The following is a 21,248-nucleotide window of genomic DNA, read 5'->3' as shown; positions in this document are numbered from 1 at the left end:
TACAGAAAAGCCAGCTATATTATTCAGAGAGAGCAGTAACTACAGGCAGTGAAGCTCCAACTCTGTAACACAGCCTCCTGGAACCTTGGTTACTGCTTTGTGGTGGTGAAACATTGTTAAATACTTAGAGTACATTGAGTATTGATGAATATATGCATACATCCTCAAACCATATGTTGTATGTATATAGAAATATGTTACGTGTTCAGGCTTCGTATTTAAGATTGTGAAGGAAAAGCTTGAATTAATCTTGTTCTCCAACTGCCCAGCGTCTAACCAGATATACAGACAAAATTATCTAATTTTAAATTCTATAGCTGATATTTTAAAATGTATTTTGTTAAATTGTTTGCTATCCCATTTATTTCAGTATTGATCTTATCCTGCTTTTTAGTGATTCTTCAGATTCCTGATAGAAGGTTTTGTTAGGATCCTCTCAATGTATATAAAATGGCTTCCCAAGGATGAAGTATTTTCAACACTTTTCTTGAAAAGAGAGTACTTTTGTGAAGAATGCATATTTTGTTCAGACACTAAGCTTCTGACTTATTACCTACACCAAATGCCCAAGAATCATGAGCTAGTATATGTTGTTTTGTAAATTAGAACCCACTTATGTAAATAGTGCATTTAAGAGTGCAGCTTTTTTTTAAAGTTATGTTACATCTCAGCACACATTTTTAGCTAATAGTCTTTGTACAGCTGAGACGTACAGGTAAGGTATTTATACACTTGTGGGTTGGTAAATAAATCACTTCTAATGAGGCTTTCTAAATAACTCCTCTCCATTTTTTCCTTAGATAACACAAACATTAGAAATGGGACATTACTGCATTTAGTTACCAAGCAAAGGTTAAGACTGTTTTGTAGTTCATTTCTTCTAAAAAGGGAAATCCACTTTAAATGCACCAAGTTTTCTTTTATTCAGCATTTGCAGGATTGTCTGCATATCCACCATCATGGCTGGATGAATTCTTCTGTTGGGCATAGGAACAAAATATGAAAATAATGTATAAAACTGAGGAAATCTGCTATGTGACATTTGTTCCAAGGTACAATTCTGCTTAGAACAGCTGAGCAGTCAAAGGATATAGTGATAATATAGATTATAATAGTATGTTTTAAACTTGAGTTTGTGATTAGTATATTACAGTACAGTATAGTATAGCACAAGAGATTGTGCACATAATGTAAACTGTTGCTTGATACATTTTTAATAAGTCACTAAAGATACCAAAGACTGAGCAAACAAGCAGACTTAGTTATCCATTCTCATCAAATTCAATCCTTTGACCTGTTACAATATCAATACATGACACTGCCAACAGATTTTTCTGAAATAAACAGTCCAAAATTTCCAATCCAATCAGAAACAAAAGTATTTAGAGTGATTATCTGTACAAAGTAAATGAAAGAGAAGTCAGGGAAGAAACTTTTGGATGCATTCTTCTATGTACTGATAACTTTCAAACCATATATTTTATGTTCAGAAATGTTTAGTAACAAACCGTTATCCTATTTGAGTGGATTTCCCCACTTTCTGAGGAGATTAAATTGGGGGAGAGGTAATGCCTGCTACTTCTCATCCATGCTACAGATGCTTAAGATGTTTGTGAAATATGGTGAATAGTTAATTCTATTCTTAAACCCAAATTTAAGTGTTTCTTCAGATAGTAATCAGCTTCAGAATAAGTGATCCTTTTCTCCCCTGTCCTGTGTGGGCAAGGATGGTGTATACCCTAGAAGTACTTTCCAAATTACTGCGCCCTGAATTTGTTTAAGCAATATTTAAATATCAAGCGAGGAATTAGTTTCATTTTAGTCAACTTAGCAGAATCTATATGAATATTTAGAAATATATATTTATGGTTTTGTAACCTAGATTGAGCTCTGTATCTCCAATTCTATATATAAAGAAAGCTTCCAAAACATCTAACAAAAATGGGTAATCCTTCTCGATATTTAGATGCTAGGTATACAGGTTTAAGATATTAACTTGTGAATCTTGAAGTTGGATATAGTTGCTTTATTGACAAAAAGTTCTTCAAATCATTCGTCCTGTGTGGTGGGTGGCTCATCTTGCTTATTTTCTACTATTATGCATGCAGTTTACCAATCATGAAATATAGAGTAGATCTTTATGAAGTGTTGATGTGTTGCCCTAATTCTCTGTTCAAAACAAGAAATGGCTATGTACTGCTGATGGGAGATAAGGTTAAATGACTTCTTAACACTTATGTACATATCAGTATAAGTAGCTTCATTTCTCAAAATTTGCTAAACCATCAAATTAAGGAAACGTAATTTTCTTTGGTCTTTGAAAATTACATTGCTTAGACACATCAGCTAGGACTTATGAACATGAATATATGTCATTTTCAGAAATAAGCATAATAGATTTATTGCTGGCAATTATTGCAATTAATAATAAAAACATATGAATTGGTTTGTGTTTCATATGTGATAGTCTGTTATAAGTGAAATTCAAATGAAATGAAATTCATGTCCTAAAAAGGCCAGGAGCAGGAGCAGGTAGTAAAAAAGTATATTTTAAGATCTAATAGGTTTCATCCTCTTAATCATGAACATCAGTTACACACGTAAGAACAAATTAATGCTGTGAATAGTGTTCTGATACATTTTATTAATGAATGTGAAAGATAGAGACACAAAATTCTGAGCATCAGTGAAATCAAGATATATTTAGTAAGTCAGCATTTCTTTAGCATTTATTTTAAAATGGAATTGCAACAAGCTGTTTACCAGGTACTGAAACTAAGGGACTCAAGTCCCTCTAGACTTGCTTGGAAAATCTTGAAGCTACAGTGCAGTGCCAAATAGGCTTGAGATGAAATAGGGCCTGGAAGCTGCCCATATTTAAACATTACTTTCAGTTGAGAGGCAGATCAGTCAAAAAAAAAAAAAAAGAAAAGAAAAGAGGAAAATGCATGAACACAGAAGCAAGGAATGACACTGCCAAGTGTTTCACTGCAGTGCATACTCTACCACTCTTGTAATAACAGGCATGGACACCAGTTAAGAAAGATTTCTTTGTTCTGGATAACTTGTCAAAACATGTTGTGGTTTAAGAAAATGAAGAGAGATCTAGTTACCTCTAACTGACTCTTAACATCTGCTAAACTTGAGCTATATTTTCGACCCTTCTCAGAAAATCTTTCCTGTGCTCACAGGAAAGCACAAACAGCAAAGAAGAAAGTTTTTCCTTGATCTCTGAAAGGGCACCAGCAAAAACCCTGCAGGAAAAAAAAGAATAAAATGTAATGGAAGAAGCAAAACAACAGAGAAGAAAAAAAAAAAGGGGGGGGGGGGGGAATGGGAAGAGAGTAAAAAATCAATTCCTACAAAAAAGTGTTTTCCATCTTCCACTTGATAGAGTACCAGTAGGGCAATGAGAAAGACCATTTACATATCATAAACAGACCACTTATCTGCAGAGTTGGAGGCCAAGAAAATTTTCCAGTTCTAGTTTTGTCAAGATCCACCTATACACCAGCTTATGCGAAAGAGATTAGAAAGAGGTTGGAACGGTGGGAAGGTAGGAAAGGAAGATGTGCCTTTATGAACATTGTCATTACCTTCAAGAACAAATTTCCAGAATCATAGGAGGAACTTTTCTCAAAAATGTTGTAAAAAGTAGAATTTGAAAGAAGTCAAATTTATCTGCATATTTTCTTTGTTTTGAGCATTTTTTCACCACCTATAATTGCAGTATGTGAAGACTGGGTAATATTAGAAAGCATCTACGGCAAAGTGGCAGTGGCTATGGTTAGGTAGATTTTCCAACTTAGTCTATTTAAATTCAGTTTTACAAATTTACTTTAAAATTATGTTTACTTGAGTCATGTATAGAATCAAAGGCCCTTTGAGAAGTATTGTAATTTCAAGATTATTTAATATTAATTTAACTTTACTATCAATCAAAGGCTGTACTATGTGGCATGCTTTTGAGTGCCAGAAAAAAATAATCCTTTATTACTGTTGTTGTTGTTGTTTCATCAACAAGAGAGTCACACAGTGCATTACCTCCATAGGTCAAGCCTACTGTGCACCCTGGGGTGCCTTTGTTCTCCTCTCTAAGTGCACTGGCTACCAACTTCCTCATTTTCCTGTATTCTGCAAATTCTTTGCAGCTCACTCACCTCCTTACTTCATTGCAGAGTTTCTAGATAGATCTCTCCTTCTCTTCTCCCAAACACGGATACCTTCTAGGATATCTTCTCCTACCTTCATGCCAGAATTTTTGTGTGTATGTATCCCTTCCTATCCTTTTACCATTCACCATTCTAACATCCATTCTCTGTGTCTTGAAAACAATCTATTCAGGTATTTCCATATTTTAAATTATGGAAAGAGATGTGTGCCAAGTGCTGTGCTAGAAAGCTATAGGCTGCTACAAAGGTGCTTTTAGGTTCAGGACATGGCAATCAGAGATCCATGTTTTTCTGATTTTCCCTGCCCAGCCACCAAGAAAAGTAACTGGGTTTGACCCAATGACTCACAGAAATTCATCAAATATAAAAACCCAGGTATTGGTTTTACTAGCAGAAGTAATCAGAAATGCCATCAATCTGGGTATTGAATCTCATCTCAATTTAATAGTTATGTTGTTGTTACTCCTTTGAACAACATTGCTGATAACCTATAGGTAGCAATGCAAAGCTGGTTTTCTTAGAATAATTTAAATATGTAGTTAAACTACGAAGCCTACTTATAATGGAATCCCCATTTATTACAAGCAAAACTGCAAGAACATTTTGTTATTCAATGGTAAATATATATATATATATATATCCGTAAATAGATGAACTCAAAGTTATCTGAGTAAAGTAGTTGTATTTTTTGCTTTTCTTAAGATAAGCTCTTGTTAGTCTGGATAGGTACAATTCTCCTTTGTCATTTTCTCCATCATCTTGTTTCTACAATACCATGTCAAAGCTGACTGATGGGAAATTATTTCTGTAATGGTATATATTGCCATTTGATATTATATAATAACTATTGATACATATGGAATAGTAAAATCAAACCATGTTTTAAAGGGAGAGGTGAACATCCCTGATTTATTATATATTTTTTGTCATAAACTTGTATACTTAGAATAAGATAAGAAAAACACTCTATCCTGTGAACTGAAAAACAAATATTTCATCGTAAAAGAACTAAAAACAATGATTTTTTTTTTCCAAAGGTTTACACTAAGTCAAGTCAAAGGTTTTCTTGAAATACATACACACATGTAGTGTTATGCATCTGGGCAGTTTGTAGATGATGAGAGTCACTAGATTTAATATATACTTCTTAGTACAAAAAAGCATTACAGTTTTGATTTACATGTTATATATCTTTCCTATGTATGCAGTTTTCAGTGCACACAATCATGCTTTAATATGTCTGCTATAGCCTTTCTGAAACCAGCTAACTGGAAGACCAGCTGGAGATCTTTTCGAAGTATACCCCATAATCTTGAAGGGAGGGTATTTTTATTTTTCTGGCCAGCAGTAAATTTTCTACCTCAGTGGCATGGCTTATGGTGCAGCATTAAAGATCCAAGCATTCACAGCAGGTTGTATTGGCTATGTAAGCTTACACTGATTAAGCTTCTAGGAAGAAAAAGTCAAATATAAACACACAAAACAACAACACTAATTCTCAATTGAACTTAGCTAAATCAATGAAATGTGAATTGTGAATTTATCTCACTTTAATGTACATTATACAACTAAAACCAATTTAATAAATGGTCAAATCCATAGCCATAGATTAATCCATATTGATATTTCCTGTGTAGTATTATTTCTACTTCCCAGCACAAGATATCCAATACCACTACTCTGTCAGCTGACAGTCACATTTGATTCTTTTATTAAAATCCTGTATTGCATTATTGCTAGACTGAACAAGAAGCAAATTTCCATATGGGAAATTTTGGAAGAAATGTAGATGCAGGTCTTATTATTATTATAACAAAAAACAATAATATATATTCCCTTCCGAATACCAAGTCTACTGATTCATACTATCCATAAAAAAAAAATCAAATCAAATCAAAAATTTCCACTAATTACTGAAGAATCTCACTTGGAAAATAAAGCCAAGATAGGCAGTAACCTGGATGCTACCTCACCTGCGTGACTGCAAGTTCCCCTCTAGTGGTTGCTTCGAGCATACATATTTTTCACGTGTCACTGCTCTTTACCTAACCAAGGTGAATTGACAGCATTTTATTGACATTCATCACCTATAAATAATGATTACCTGAAAATTATGAGGAACATTCTAGCACTGTTGGACTCCTCCCACTCCCTAGCCATGCATACCACAGCATTCAGTCATGGCACATGCCTACTCAGTGCGAAGCTGGAGACGTACTTAAAAATACAGCCCTTTCAATATTTTCTCTTATTCCTTTGGGAACTTCATAAGTTTCTTTCAAACTGGTAGGCTTTATTCATAAAAAAAAAAAGCAACTTTGCAAAACTGAAATATTTCTTATGACTCCTCAATTTTGCCAGACTTCCAATGAAACCCAAAAAAGCTTCCTGGCAGCCCACAAGGTATCCCACTTGGCTGTCTGCTTGTGGGTCCCAGCTTCCTTATTCCTATGCTTACACTCTCTGTGTAACAATTCCAAAACTGGAAACAAACTGGGACCTGCCCAGGGAAGCTGTGGATGCCCCATTCCTGGAGATGTTCAAGACCAGGTTGGACAAGGCCCTGGGCAACCTGGTCTAGTGGGAGTTGTCCCTGACCATGGCAGGGGGGTTGGAACTGGATGATCTTTAAGATCCCTTCCAAACCAATCTGTTCTATGATTCTATGAACAACTGGAATCCACAAATGGACAGCACTCCCATATGAACTTTGCCCAGTGTCCCGAACCTTGAGATCTGTGAGGACCCCAAAATGTATGAGTATGAGGGCCTTAGTGCTTTCATGCTCCTTGAATCAGACCTACAGGGTCTTATCTTCAAAAGGCTGGTCCATCAGTGCTATATTAGCTACCTGGAAGGTCTGGCACAGGCTATGACTTTAGGGGCATCCAATTTCTCTGCTCTAGAGCCTAGAGGAGGCAGAGGCTGGATGATTCTCTTTTCCATTTCAGTGTTGGAGAACCTAGTAAAAAGAGAAGCCATAAAAAGCCCAAAACCTTACAGCTTGGTTTCTCATTCAGTTCCACACAGAGTTTTCCATATTCTCTTGAATGAAAAAAAAATAATATATATATAGGCATATATATATATATATATATATGCTTTGCATTTGAACAGAAATTCCAGGTTTCTGCTGAAAGTGAGAGGAAATGGAAAAAAAAAATAGGCAGAGAAAATCATACTTTACCACAGATGTTGGGGGTCAAATGACCTGGATCTAAGAGCAGTATTTTTTTGGTATGCTTTTCTTTCCACACTGAACAGCAGTCTTCTCAGTGTCAAGGATGTGCTGAAATGTTATAATCACAGCTTTCCACTGTCTAATTGTAAGCATACACATGAACTTCTCCCATAGCAGTCCCTGAGAATGGCACAATCACTCTGCATTATTATCTTGGAAAAAATAAAGCTCATTTTCTCTGAAAAAGTAAAACTGACTACAGACCCAGCTTATTATATGCACAAAATAAATTACCAGAGGGAAACAAATATTTTTCTTTGTTTTCTAATTTCATTCAGTTATATTTATTTTAAAGGTTACTTGCAATTTCAGGGTGGAAATGTGCTTTGGGAATTTTTTTACTTTTCAATACTCTATGCCAACGGTTGCCTTTTCACCTTTTTCTCAGTTTGTGGAGGATATGAAAAGGAAGAATTCAGATGAGCAAAAAATCAGGCTACAACTCTATCTTCAGAAAAAGAAAATATTATATTATTCTAATGTGATACAGATGATATTTGGTGAGAAGACAACCCATTCTCATTAAAAGTGAGATTTAGTTTTCCTTTTTTTCACACTGAAATAGAATTTTAACCCTTGAGAAATCCCACTGAAATCATTTAATATTGTTAATGTTTAAGGTGAGGCCCTGATCCCACTGAAGTAAATGGCAGAGATTCCAGTAATTTCAGAAGAACCACATTTAATTTCTAGTCTCCTTTAGCTTCAAGAGTCTGTCCTGGCATCTACCTAGCAGCCTAAAAAGAGTAAAGTACTAACGAGGAAAAGGATTATGTACCTCTGATGAACATGACTTGATATGGTAACATAAAGGATTTAAACCATATAGTAGATTCTTAATCATTATCATGTACACAGTTCTTGTCTTTGTACTCTCCTTTACAGTCCTTCGGATGTATGCTGCCTCTCTATAATTTCCATACAGGTCTAAGATGTAGTTCACCCCTGCTGACATTTACCTTGATAGCAACTGTGGTGTTGTGTAATGTTGGGGTCGGCATTGCAGGAGAGGATTTGTTTAAGAATATATGTTTTTGAAAGGAACTGATGAACTAATTTTTTGGAAAAGAATACTCCTCTTCAGGAATTGTTTTCCAGTCTCTTTTATGAAGGGTACTTTCTATTGCAGTGGAAACGATGGATTAGTTTTGTTTGCGGAAACTTCTGAGCTTCCATTGTTCAAGGGTCTGGAGTGCAGGACACACTTGTAGACAAGTGCAGACAATTGGCTGGAGGCCAAATGAAAGTTTTGCACGAGGTCTCACTTGGAAACGATGACTCCAGGAAGTGAAAGTTTGACTCAGTTCAAGTTATGATGAGCATGCAAAATAAATTTATGTTCATTCAAGTACATTTGCAAGTTGTGACTACGCGAGTGAATTGAATCACGGACATCTTCCACACTGAGTTTCAACAAGTCTCAAACTGCTGGTATAGCTCCTTAGTGGCAAAATCAGAGTATGAAGTAGGAAGCAATGGAATAAACTCTGTTGATGCAGTATAGGCTTAAGCATGATCCAACATAATGCTGAGCTTAGCTCATCATTCTGTTTTGTTTTACTCTCATGAGAGAAGAAAGAGTCAGGCAATCTTTCTAGATTATAAACTCTTTAGGGGAGGGGATATGTCTCTTCATGAGTACTTTGAAGTGCCTCTGATACCTTGGGGTTCTTTATAAGTTGTAATAATAATAATCATTTATTGCTGTGCAGTGTGTTCTGGTCTCCCATTTACATTCAGTATGATTGGTTGTGCTGTGTTGCTGTCCCGTTCATCACTTCTCACCTCGCGCTTACATGCAACTTCTATTATGGTTATTTTTAGAATACATAAGGCACTCAAATAACATGATTACAAGTGTGGAATAACAGCTTAGGAAATAGATAGGAGAATAGTTCACAGAAAGAGGCAACATACTGCACCTAAACTGTGCAAGATCAAATCTGACATTGTAAAATCAAAGAGAGAGATTTTAATATGAAATAACGTGGTGAGATTTAATGAGTACTGTTTTTTTACAGTTGAGTCACCATTGTTTAATGATTTTCTGGACTTCTTTTTAAAATTATATGTGTATATATACTGTCAATAAGTATATATGTGTGTAAATATATGCATGCACACATATTCACACTTAGTGTGTTTTTGTGCTTATGTGTGTGTTTAATAAAACACAGAAAATAGTGGGCTGCTGGAAAAAGAACGGGCAAATTGTAAGGTCTTGTAATGTCATTTTCCATTCCTGGAGGGAAGTAAAATGGTCATAAGTTTTCCTTTCATGGATCTGAGCAATTTTTATAGAAAGCTTCATTTTTGTTAACTTCAGGGATGGGGTACATTTACATACATGCAGGCAGTTGTGATGCCTGCAGGCAATGAGTAGCAGGGAAGGGTGCAGCATGGAATGCTCTTTCAGTGCTGGCTGACAGAGGGTACTGAGTGTTTTGTTCTAGTTGTCAGGAGCTGGAGCACCCCTGTGATTTCTCTAGCTTTGTGCTGAAGGCTGACTTGGCTTCTTATCTCCAGGATGGTGCTGAACTGGTGGAAGCATAAAAGAATCTTTATCTCCCCTCTTTACTTCAGTGCAGCTGAGGAATGAACCCAATATAATACGACCACTTCAGGTAAAGTTTATAAGTTTGTGTCCCGTGGGATATTGGCATTTTATGATGTCAAATGTACCCAATGATGTACAGGTTTTGCATCAGATAAGACTACTTCTGTTTGGTTTTGATGATGAATTAATACTGTAAATGGTCTGTCACAAATGCTATTATAATCTTTTGAGACATACAAGGACATACATTTTACATGTAGCTAAAACAAATAAAAAATTATCATGCATTATTCCTGTGTTCACAGGGTCTGTCCGATATGATCCTGCTCTGAAACTACTTCTTTCATCTGAACCTGACTTAGATTACCTCTACTCACTTATCCTGCTGGAAGCCCTTCCAAAACCTTACAGCTGTTATGATTAGAAGTTTATTCTTACAATCAGCTTAGTCTTTTTTTTTTTTTTTGGTGTTATTATTAAATATGACACCCATTTTGGTGCTCCTTCACTTGGCTTGCCTTTCTCTGATCATATGAAGTCAAGGTGTGCATATACACCTCACTAATACGCAACAGAACCCTGCATAGAATAACGTTTTATGGAACATAACAATAGTTGGAAGTTTTATAATTTACTGGAGGTCATACATTTTTTACAACCTTCAGTCATGTGCATGATACTATTCTTTATTGATGTCACAATTCTTTACATCCCTCTGTGATGTAAGAAAATGTTAAACATTGGCCTAAGTGAAGAAATAGTAGGTTTTTAATTGTATTTGAACCTCAAAGTTTGATACAGTTTGAGATGATCTAGTGTAGAAGACTGGGATCATGGGTTGTCTTGGATAACATTAAAGACAGTTTAGTTTCTAAAGGCAGTGAAGTTTCTAACTGCACCTTGAAAAATGACTGTGTATCATAATGCCACTGTTTAAAAACATTTGATTAGTGATCAGTAAATTCTATCTAAACCAAAAATTTTAACATCTTAAGGCAACGTAATTTTCACCAAGAATTATTTTTAATTCCAATTTTATTTAAAGAAAGGTTGGTACAGATTCTGAATAGTAGTTTTAGAGATGTACGTGGCAACCTAACATCTATATGAGAAGTAATGAAGAAAGAATTCATTCTAAGTAATACAGCTCAGCCTGAAAGGGATGAAGGTCCATCCTTCTAAATCATTTTTAATTTTAATAATGATTTGGGAAAAGATGCAGTTATTGAGGGCAGAGAACATGGGATACAATATAAATATTCCAGTTCCACTGCTGAGAAGCCCATAGAAACTGGTAGTCAGTAAAGAAGCATCTAGGGACATTAGCTGACAAGGTCAAGTGCTTGGATTTAATCAAATTCATTTTGTAGCTGGAGATTTAGTCATGGTTATAAGACAGAGAAGTCATCTTAAGTAAGGAAAGCTAACAAGAAAGCAATACATCATATGCATAAAGTGAAATATATTGCTTACAGTCATTTAGCTTTATGTTAGAATTAAGGAAGGTTTTGGAAATACTGTTTGAGTAAGTGATAATGTAAAGCAGTTGTGCTTTGTTTCAGTGATATGGTGAATCTCTGGTAACAGTTTAACATTATTGATACTGGGATACACTGATGTCATGAACTGATTTGGGATGAAGATCTGTATTTGATTAGTGTTTTGAAAGTTTGTATAGTTTTAACATAAGGGATTGATTATCAAATCCTTCTACTGCCATCACTGAAGTTAAAGGGAGATACGTCACTGGTTTCACAGAGGAGAACTGGGCTTTAAGACTTTCTTATGCAGTCTGAAAATGCAAGACACTTCAGGAGGTCAGCTGGTGAGGCAGAACAGAACCATACTGTATACCATTGCTTATAATCTCAGTCTAGAATTCAGATCATATAAAATATTTGAAGGCTAGAGCTGAACATGAATTAGCATATTTTGGAACAGATAATAAGGAGTTGTGGTGGTTTCAAGAACTACAGTACTCTTAGAAAACAGAGGATTTATTCTGAACAGGAGTAGAAACTGATGTTTCTTATTGTAAATTCTGTATCTCACATCCAGAGGCCTTTTATTCCAAACCCCAGACAGAGTGGTGGAGAAGAAGGCCAAATAAATCAGCGCATTGCTGTATGTGTTGTTGAATTGGATGCTGTAGGCCCAGATTTCTCCTGGCAGAATATATTAGAGTTAAAAAATGTTGAAAGTCACACATTCGTCGCCATTTGAGAATAAGAGAAATGTTTGTTTCATATAAATATTGGCTGGCAATCTTTTATACAGTAAATATGTACAGAACAAGGTTCACAATCCAGGTTTTGGGCAAGATAATCAAAAGTTGATCTCTGACCTCAGCCGCATCAGGGTTAAACTAAGGAGTTATCTGGGTAGCACTTTCATTTTTAAACCATTTGATAGCTACTCCACTGTTTTTCTACCATACACTTTGAAGTATTTTCTATTTTAAGAGTCACTTGTCAGTCATTTAGATGTTGGTACATCCATGGTATAAAGCAGTGAACAAAATGAAAACTGTATCCTACAAATACTACTATCCTACAGTCAAGATCCAATCTTAATCTCACATTTGCACTTACATGTGGGAACATTCACTGCTACTGAAAATGCTCACAAGTTTAAGCAGTCCCAAAGCCAGAATGTTTCCTAGTCCCACAGGAATTTAATTGGATAAATTAATTTTTTTTTTCTGTAAGTTTCATAGGTATAAACAGAGAATGTCCTAGAAAACTAATTCAGAATCTAATCTTACACTTTCTTCAGTTGATCTATTCATGGTAACCATATGAAATCCAAATCCACTTCTATTTTTAGACATTGTTTGGAAATGTAGTCAGTCCACATGCAATATTAATATGTATATCTACTTGAAATTGTTGATCAATCTCGAATTTGTAAGAAATTTTATGGTCTCCACTAATAAAACATTTTAGGAAAAAACAACAACAACAACAACAAACAACAAACAAAGGTCTCTCAGTCTTTCCTCATACGGAAGATGCTCCACACCCCATATCTTCTTTAATAGTAATTATCTTTTTTTTATCATCACAAGCAGATACATCCTGAGAAGCAGGAAAGACAGACTACAAACCAGGTGTCAAAGTACCATAAACTTCAGAGGAAAATAATACATCATGGAAATATAAGGACAAGAAAAAAAATAGATAAATGGCTTGATTTATTCATTAGCTTCAGAGAAGTAAATTTTCCATTCTGATATCCTGAAATTCTCACTCCAGAAACAACATGGAGTCTCAAATAGTTGATATACAGGCTAAAATTATGGATTAAGGAACAGATATTGTTCAGAGGCCAAGTGGTGAGAAGGCAAAAGAAACAGTACTGTTGATGGCGTAACAAAAATAATAATAAGACATGACTATTCACTAATAATTCCAGTGTATAATTCAGGGAATCAGTGAGTAGGAAGCAACATTTTCACCAATAAAACTTTGCATTTTTTATTCGTACCAGTCCTACAGAGTGAGTGAAAGCAAATTAATTATAAGTGCAAAAGCTCATTGAATAAATATGCTTGTCTGTGGCTATTTGAGTCATGAAATCTACCATTTCATGGCCAGACAGTGGCCATGGCAACAACTTCTAGGGAAAGCATCACATTTCAAAAATCTCCATAGGATTTTGTTGGTCAGTGGCCAAAAAGCAGGAAGATATAAGTAGGAATATGTGATCCATAAATTAGACTGTTTGGTGTTCATTATAGAACTATTACCACATAAAGGGTTGATAATTTGACCGAAACAAGCTAACATATTGACTATACACACCAGTAAAGTCAGCATTATCTTGGGGAAAATAAAGCCTCTGGAGCCACCATTGGAGCTCTCACTGTTGTGCTGTTCAGGTTAGGTTAACATGTATTGAAACAATTTGTGACACATGGAAGCAAAAAAGTCAACACTTTTTTAGAAAGAACATTTGCTGAAAATGAAGTTATCTTCCAGAAGACCACGTCCCAGTAAGATACCTTTTATTTACTGGTGGCAGTGAAGAAGTTAGTGTTCTGGATTCAGGAGTAAACAGATTAATAAACATAATACACAAGAAATTTTAAAAAAGCAAACAGTAAAGTCTATGCTTTTGTTACACCTAGCAAGTAACTGACTTCTGAAACAGACTTCTGGTCTGATCCCCATACAACAACTTCAGTTTCTCACACTGAAGTATAAAACAGAGTGAATGTATACAGTTTTCAAAGGTCAATAAAATAGTAGTTTGGTGGGATCAGTGTAAGTCATCTTTAGTTATGTGATATTTGGATATCTACTTTAAGAGAGGATTAATTTACTTAGTCTGTTCTGCTGTAGAGAGAACCTACAACACTAGTTAGATTTTTAGGTTAACTGAATATGAAGTGGATCCTGTCCATAATAAGATGTTTTAATACTTAGTGTAAAGACATTTCATTAATAGCTATTAAACAGCATTTCATTAATAACTATTAATCAGCATTTTATATGAATGAGGCCAGCCAACTTTTTTTTTCTTTCAGACTAACACACGGAAATTAAAGGTCCAATTATTTACTTTACTCAGTTGCTTACACCAATGTGAAATGAAGGGAAACTAATTTGGTTTTGTGATTGGAGAACACTAAAAAATTACTCTGCACTCAATTGCACTGATGAAAATGATCTTATGAAATTGAGGGCAACGTAGTCCCTTGGGTGCCTGGTGGGAAATGGTGAGGGAGTGGTTCTTCAGGTTTTTTATTTGGAGAGCTTCCATCTAACTCCTTTTAAAATCATTGAGACTGGGAAACAATCAAGAATGCTGATTTCCTCCTTGTTATGTTATTTTACTTCTTAACTAACAGTATTAGTCAAAAGATTGTCTCTACAGCAACATTATTGGAAGCAACTCAATTCAAATTTTAAGTTTTATTTTCAAGAGGGATTAAAAAGGAAGACTAAAAAGGATTCTAAGTTACTGAGGAACTTCAGAAAACTGTAACCATAGTTTTACTTTTTGAATTGTTATGTGAATTTTTGGATGTTACTAGTGCTTTTAAGTAGTAGGGGAGAATTCGAATTTTATTTTATTTTTTTTTATGATCAGATGTAATATGAAAGAGATCAACATTATGTATGTTGTTAATATCAGCAAAATCAATAAGGTATTTAAGTCAACCAATTTTAAGAATAATTTAGCTTTTTGTGGTGTAAGGTGAAATACCAAAAATCATTTCAATTTTCTCAAAAGAATATAGGGTTACAAACTACTGAGTGACTCTGAAGTATATTTCCCCGTGTTCTTCAATCCACTGGACTATCATGTCTTTTATTTATTTCACTAAGTCTGTTGTGCAAAATAAGCAGCTTGTTCCGAAAGTAGAAAATCTTAGGGGGTCCCACTTTTGAAAGACTATTTGCATAGTAAGATTTCCTTTCTAATGTAGCTTATTTCATTTATAATAGCATAAATTGAAGAGTTGCATAAATTTTGAACACCCTCTTAATAAACCAAAACACATCCATGGCTACTGAGAGAAAACTAAATTTGAAAGTGAGATGCTGTGCTCGTATAGATGTTATAAGATTTTATAACACATTTTATCATTTATTCCTATTTATGATGATGATGATGATGATGATGATGATGATGATGATGATGCATGGTCTTATATATTCTTTCAGTTGGTAAACAGTATCAATTTTGATACACAGAGATTATGTTACTGCTCTCACTGGCGGGAGCATCATTTACACAATATGATGGAACAGACAGGACACAAGCACACATTATGCCATAGAATCTACCACTTACTGCTATGCATTTGTGCAAGAGCATCCATTAGAGTGATACATGGCAGAAGGAAAAAAAAAAAGAGAGTTAAAAAAGCTAATGACCGTGATCAAAAATCTATAAGGGTAAAACAGTAGATCCACTATAAGTACTGCTGTACATACAGGGGGATCATCATATGTTTACATCTTTCTTTTCTTTTTTTTTTTAAAAAAAACAAAAACAACAACTCTTGAGCACATTTCTGTGTATATTATTGAGAAGATAGTGTGTGTATGTGCAATATCCTTCACCAAAACTGGACAGAGATGACCATAATATCTAGTTTGTCTATTTGCTGTGATGCAGACACTGCTAATTGCTCCCAAAAGGGATGAAATATAACAGTTATAGTGAAATGGAAGAACAAGGAGAAGAGAAAATGCTATTTTCGTTCAAGCTTTGATTGTAGTTGCACTTTATACTCATGTCACTACTTTACGAGTGTTGCACTCAGAAGTCACAAAGAGTAATTTGACAACATTAATGTTATCTTTTCAGTGTTATTCTATGTCTACATGAAATACTGCTGTTGGCTTATTTAAAAACAAATAAAGATAGAAATAAAGATTTTACAGCACCACAGCCATTCTTCCATTTTTTTTCTTCTGTTTCTCCTACTCTCCTATTCCTTTTTTTTTTTTCTTTAGGTTGTATTTTCTTCTGAACTTCTCCCTCTCTGTCCTTAGAAGCTGAAAGAAAACTCATGCTACATTACTGTTTGCATCTCTGAGAAAGGTGTCTCCCAGAAGCTCAGACTGTAGAGTGTTAAGACTGTGCTAAGGGTAGTATGCTCCTGGAGAGGATAGCGTCGGTCACAGAACACAGAGAAGTCCTGTGACTTGTAACAGAACTGGCCTCTGAAGCCCATGTGCATGCCAAAACAGTAAGTTACTGCTGCTGGGGGCTGCACAGCCTTGCTACTGGCAGAAATTCACAATGCAGTGTATGATTACAGACTTGTTTCAGTAGATTTTTTCAGTTTTCAATGGCCATCTGTAAACAGTGGGGATGAATGGGCTGCATTTCAGACAACTGAGGCATCCAGAAATATTTCATCATAGGACACTGTTCTTTCCACCCCACACTCCAGATGCTGCCATATGTGTGAAATAATATCTCGTTCTGAACATGCATCCATGTTTGTACCTTTCTTCAATCAAAAAGCTTTCTCCAGCTATGCTACAGCTAGTGAATTTTCTTTTGCAGCTGAAGACACGGCATACTATGTGTTAGCTTATGCAAATCATTTTCAAGGTAGAATTTCGTGGATCTTGAGGTATATTTTTTCTACAAAGGAGAACATGGACATCAGAATCAGGAGCTGTTGTATAATTTTTCAGAAGTAAATGTATTTTTTTCCCCACAGTATTACTGCAATCCTGTGCAGTGAAAAAGAACATTTGTTATTATTATGAAGAAAATTATGATGGCTATTCCGTGATTCTGATTTTAAGTTGCCTAAAAAGTCTAAGCAGTTTGGTAGACTAACAGTTTGTTCATCCATAAGATTACCTGAGCAATATCAGAGAGCATCCAGTCAGGAAATGAAGAATAATCTTTGCCACTATTTCTGGATAACAAATAAGATATAAATTTTAATGTGAGATGAAAAATAGCTTGCATAACTGAGCTATTGAAAGAGTGCAGCAATTTCTGCTCTAAAAAAATACATGAAAAGACTGAAAACTGACACCAGGAAAATACTAAGCCTCGCACCAACCAAAAAATGAACTCAAATCCAGAGTGTAGCCTTTTTAGGAAAAGTCTGCTTAGGAACACAGAAAGTTTCTGAGGTCACCATTTTTTTCTACGCTAGTCTTCCTTCTCCATATGGAATGGACATGGGGTTTGGCCTCTAAACACTGGCAGATCTCCCAGAATGGATGCAAAGGTCTGGACTATCAACATGAAGTCTGACTCAGCAATGATTCCAGCACTCTGTGTGTCTGGCTTCCTACATTGTTGTACCAATGGAAATCCTGTGGCCAGGAACTTCACTGTAGGGTTGTGATCACTCCTAGGAAGTAAAACATTCACAAAAAATGTGTAATTCAGTTCTAACTTGTTTACGTGACTGGTTGAAAGGGCAATACACATCCATTGGTCTCACCCATTCTCTTTGGATACCCTCAGATCTTCTGTAGGTTCCTGGGCATGTGAGGTATCTGCTTGAAGAATTTTTCCTGTGTGTTATCTAAATACAAATTGGTAGAGGTGTTTCTTCCTCATTTCAAAAGTCAAAGGAAACTTTGCTTCTAAATTCAAGGTCCAAAATGACCATTCAGCTTCTTGGTGGTATTTTTAAGTCTGTTTTCTTGTTGTCATCTAATCTAAGCATTCTTTACTTTTTCTTGTTAGTATGTCATGACAGCACAGGAAATTTACAGATTATGACAATAGGAGTTAAACTGTTTGTAGATTTTTCCAACAACAGCTGGGAAAGGTGTGAGTTGTCCTATATTCACATTATGAGGACATTAATTCTGAGCCCTAATGCTGATAATTTCATGGTCAGCCTAAATAACTACTTTACTATTGAGAGGAATGGAGTTACCTAAAGCTACATTGTATACTAATACTGTAAGTGGATATACTTGAGAAAGTACCAACATTTATTCTTTTTCAGTCAGAGCTAAAGAATCGAACAGTATGATTAAGGTCATGGAAGAATCCAAGTCCTTACAAAGAAAATCAAAGCCTAAAAACCAACAGAACATATGTCGTTGTATTTTTAACATCAGATGTTCTTCCAAACTCAATTGCTGCCTAAATGTTGGGATATCTTCATTATATATCAGTAGTATCTTTCCATAAAATAGCCTACATCCAGATTTATTTGAGAAGTTTGAAGTGATTTTGCTCAGTGTACACGCCTTTTCTCAAAAAAAAAAAAAAAAAAAAGGAAATCCATACTTGCTGGTCAAGAGGTTAATTCTGCTGCTGAGAGAACATTTTAGTACTTTAGTATTTTCTCTTCTCAGTGATGGAATGGAAAGATTGTTTTAAAAATCATTGTGTTCACCAAAGAAGGGCATTTTTTAAAAAAATGCATGTTATCTATGTGGAAAATACTTGAAGACTTAGCCCATACTTGAAGACTGTAGAAATTTAAGCTACAATTTTCCTAGTTTCTTGCTAGGCATTTCAAGAATTTAAGTTTTGAACTGTGATAACAATTCAGTTAGAGGGGTTTTATAAATATTAGTAGAATCTTCGTAAGGTATATTAAGACAATTGGAGGTAATGATGCTAGAGCTGATTAAGAAGTAGGTTTCTGTGGAGTTTTCTTCTTGAGCAATTAACTAAGAGCATATGTCTACTGAAATGGGTTTATACCACCAGTGCTCACATTGAATTATCATTTTGGTTGAAAGAGCACTACTAAATTTTTAAACTATACTTGTTACTCCATTATTTCTAGTCACCTGTCTGTACCCTGTTCATGGACACACACGCACTAGAGACACTATTTCCCCAGTCCCCATGCTCAGATGTTGTAACTCTCTCTGCTGAGCAGGCAAAGGAACTCTGTGAGCACTATCTGGTTGCTACCGGCAGTATCAAACAGATGAACTTAAAGAGCCAGTGAATGGCGTAGATACTACAGCCCTGGTGTGGACAACATCACAGAATCACAGAATTGTCTAGGTTGGAAGAGACCTCCAAGATCACCCAGTCCAACCTCTTACCTAATACTAACAAGTCCTCCACTAAACCATATCACTAAGCTCAACATCTAAACGTCTCTTAAAGACCTCCAGGGATGGTGACTCAACCACTTCCCTGGGCAGCCAATCCCAATGCCTAACAACCCTTTCAGTAAAGAAGTTACAGCAATCATAGCAATCATATAGCATCATATAATATATAGCATCATAGCAATAGCAGTTCAGTTAAAATCATACATTTTTTTTTGGAGGGTCTGTGTTTGCGGAGGTAATTCCTAAGATTTTAAAATTCTAGGTTGAATGACTCTCTCTCCAGGGCTTATTTCTCTAAGAGAAAGCTATACCACATGACTCGTTCCCATTTGACGCCAGTACCTTCCTCACCAACAGAGTGGCCTTATCAATACTGCTTATTGAAAACTATTTGTGGTGAATAGCACCTGAGATTTAACAATTAAACTGTATCAGTGACCATGTACACTTCTTGAGCTGCGCTCTGGCCCGGTCTCATCTAGTAGGTACATCTGTTAAATCTGTTTTCATGTTATGTGCTACTCATTCTGCTAAACAAAATGGGTAATTTTCACACAGTACTGAAATGTACTAACTGCAAGTTTCTCTGCAAATTAGGGAAAACTGTTCATTAATTTATGCTGTTAATTACATTTTAAAACAGCATGCATATGTATGTTTCATTTTGGAATTTCATAAACAACTTCTTAAGCTTTAGCTAAACAAGTCCAAAACACACCAAAATGACTAAGTGTAATAATCCCTTAAGTGATCAAGCATATCTCTCTGAATTGTCAAAGAACTAATACATCTTTATATGCCCTCTTTCGAGCTGACAAAGTAGAATATGGCTTTAATAACTCAGAATGCACAAAATATGTAACTTAACTTACATTGCTGCTTAAATATTTACGAAAGTAAGAGTCAGCGTAATAATGATGCTCTTATGTAATTTACTCTAAACAGTATATGAGAATAAACACTTATTTGTGATACAGACTCTAGCACTGCTTCATTTTGCATTGCTGTTTATCACTTATTTATAACTGTTCTATACTACGTAAAGTATATTATTTTTTAAGTTACAGTGGCCGAATAGTGTTTTACAATTTGCAGTTTTTATATTGTCCAAATGTTGGAAACAGGTCACCCAACTCCATTCTTTTACATTTAAACAGCAGTAGGTATAAAGTTGATATCTGCCAAATTACCTCTTTGACCTGAAAACACTGTGTGGAAGGCAGGCAACAAAATAGAATCAGAAATGGTCAACCTATCTGAAGGAAAGGACATTGCTAATTCTGAGACTTTAAGAAAATGCTGAGAATGGATAAAAATCATATATATATAATACTAACTTTAATTTGAAAGATGGGTATCTCGTCTGTCCAGACTCCTGTTCTAGCTTCATTCTGCAACAAAGCCATAACAGAGCATTTCATTTGGTGGTGACTGTTATGTTTGTCTACTGACATAGAATACCTTCTTGAAAACGCTACCACTACTATGAAAATGCTACCACTACAACACTGGTATTTAAACTTGAGCCTGCACCTCTGGAGAATAAATTGAAATACAAATTTGGCACACCACAGTTACTTCAGGTAACAAAAGAACATGTGTTATTTACTCAGACCCTTTAAAGTATCTGAAAACCAAATATTTAATACCATTTACAGTTTCTATCATGTTCTCTTGTGTGATAAAAAGTGTTTTAGCAAATTCCCTTATAATTTACAAACATTATTTTATAAAAAATATGGTGGGAAATTTTA

General features: G+C 35.2%; 1 long non-coding RNA gene across 1 annotated transcript in view; it reads left to right on the top strand.

The window, feature by feature from the left end:
- Positions 1-10,975, top strand: part of LOC310893385 — a 91,065-nt gene extending 80,090 nt beyond the window's left edge. Inside the window, exons 3-4 of the long non-coding RNA XR_014578952.1 lie at positions 9,940-10,037; positions 10,276-10,975. This is a non-coding gene — a long non-coding RNA (uncharacterized lncRNA). The remainder of the gene's footprint in view (positions 1-9,939; positions 10,038-10,275) is intronic.
- Positions 10,976-21,248: the final 10,273 nt, after the last annotated feature.

The sequence above is a fragment of the Anser anser genome (assembly GCF_964211835.1).
Source record: "Anser anser genome assembly, chromosome: 2".
NCBI lineage: Eukaryota > Metazoa > Chordata > Aves > Anseriformes > Anatidae > Anser > Anser anser.
This window is presented reverse-complemented; position numbering and strand designations above follow the sequence as displayed.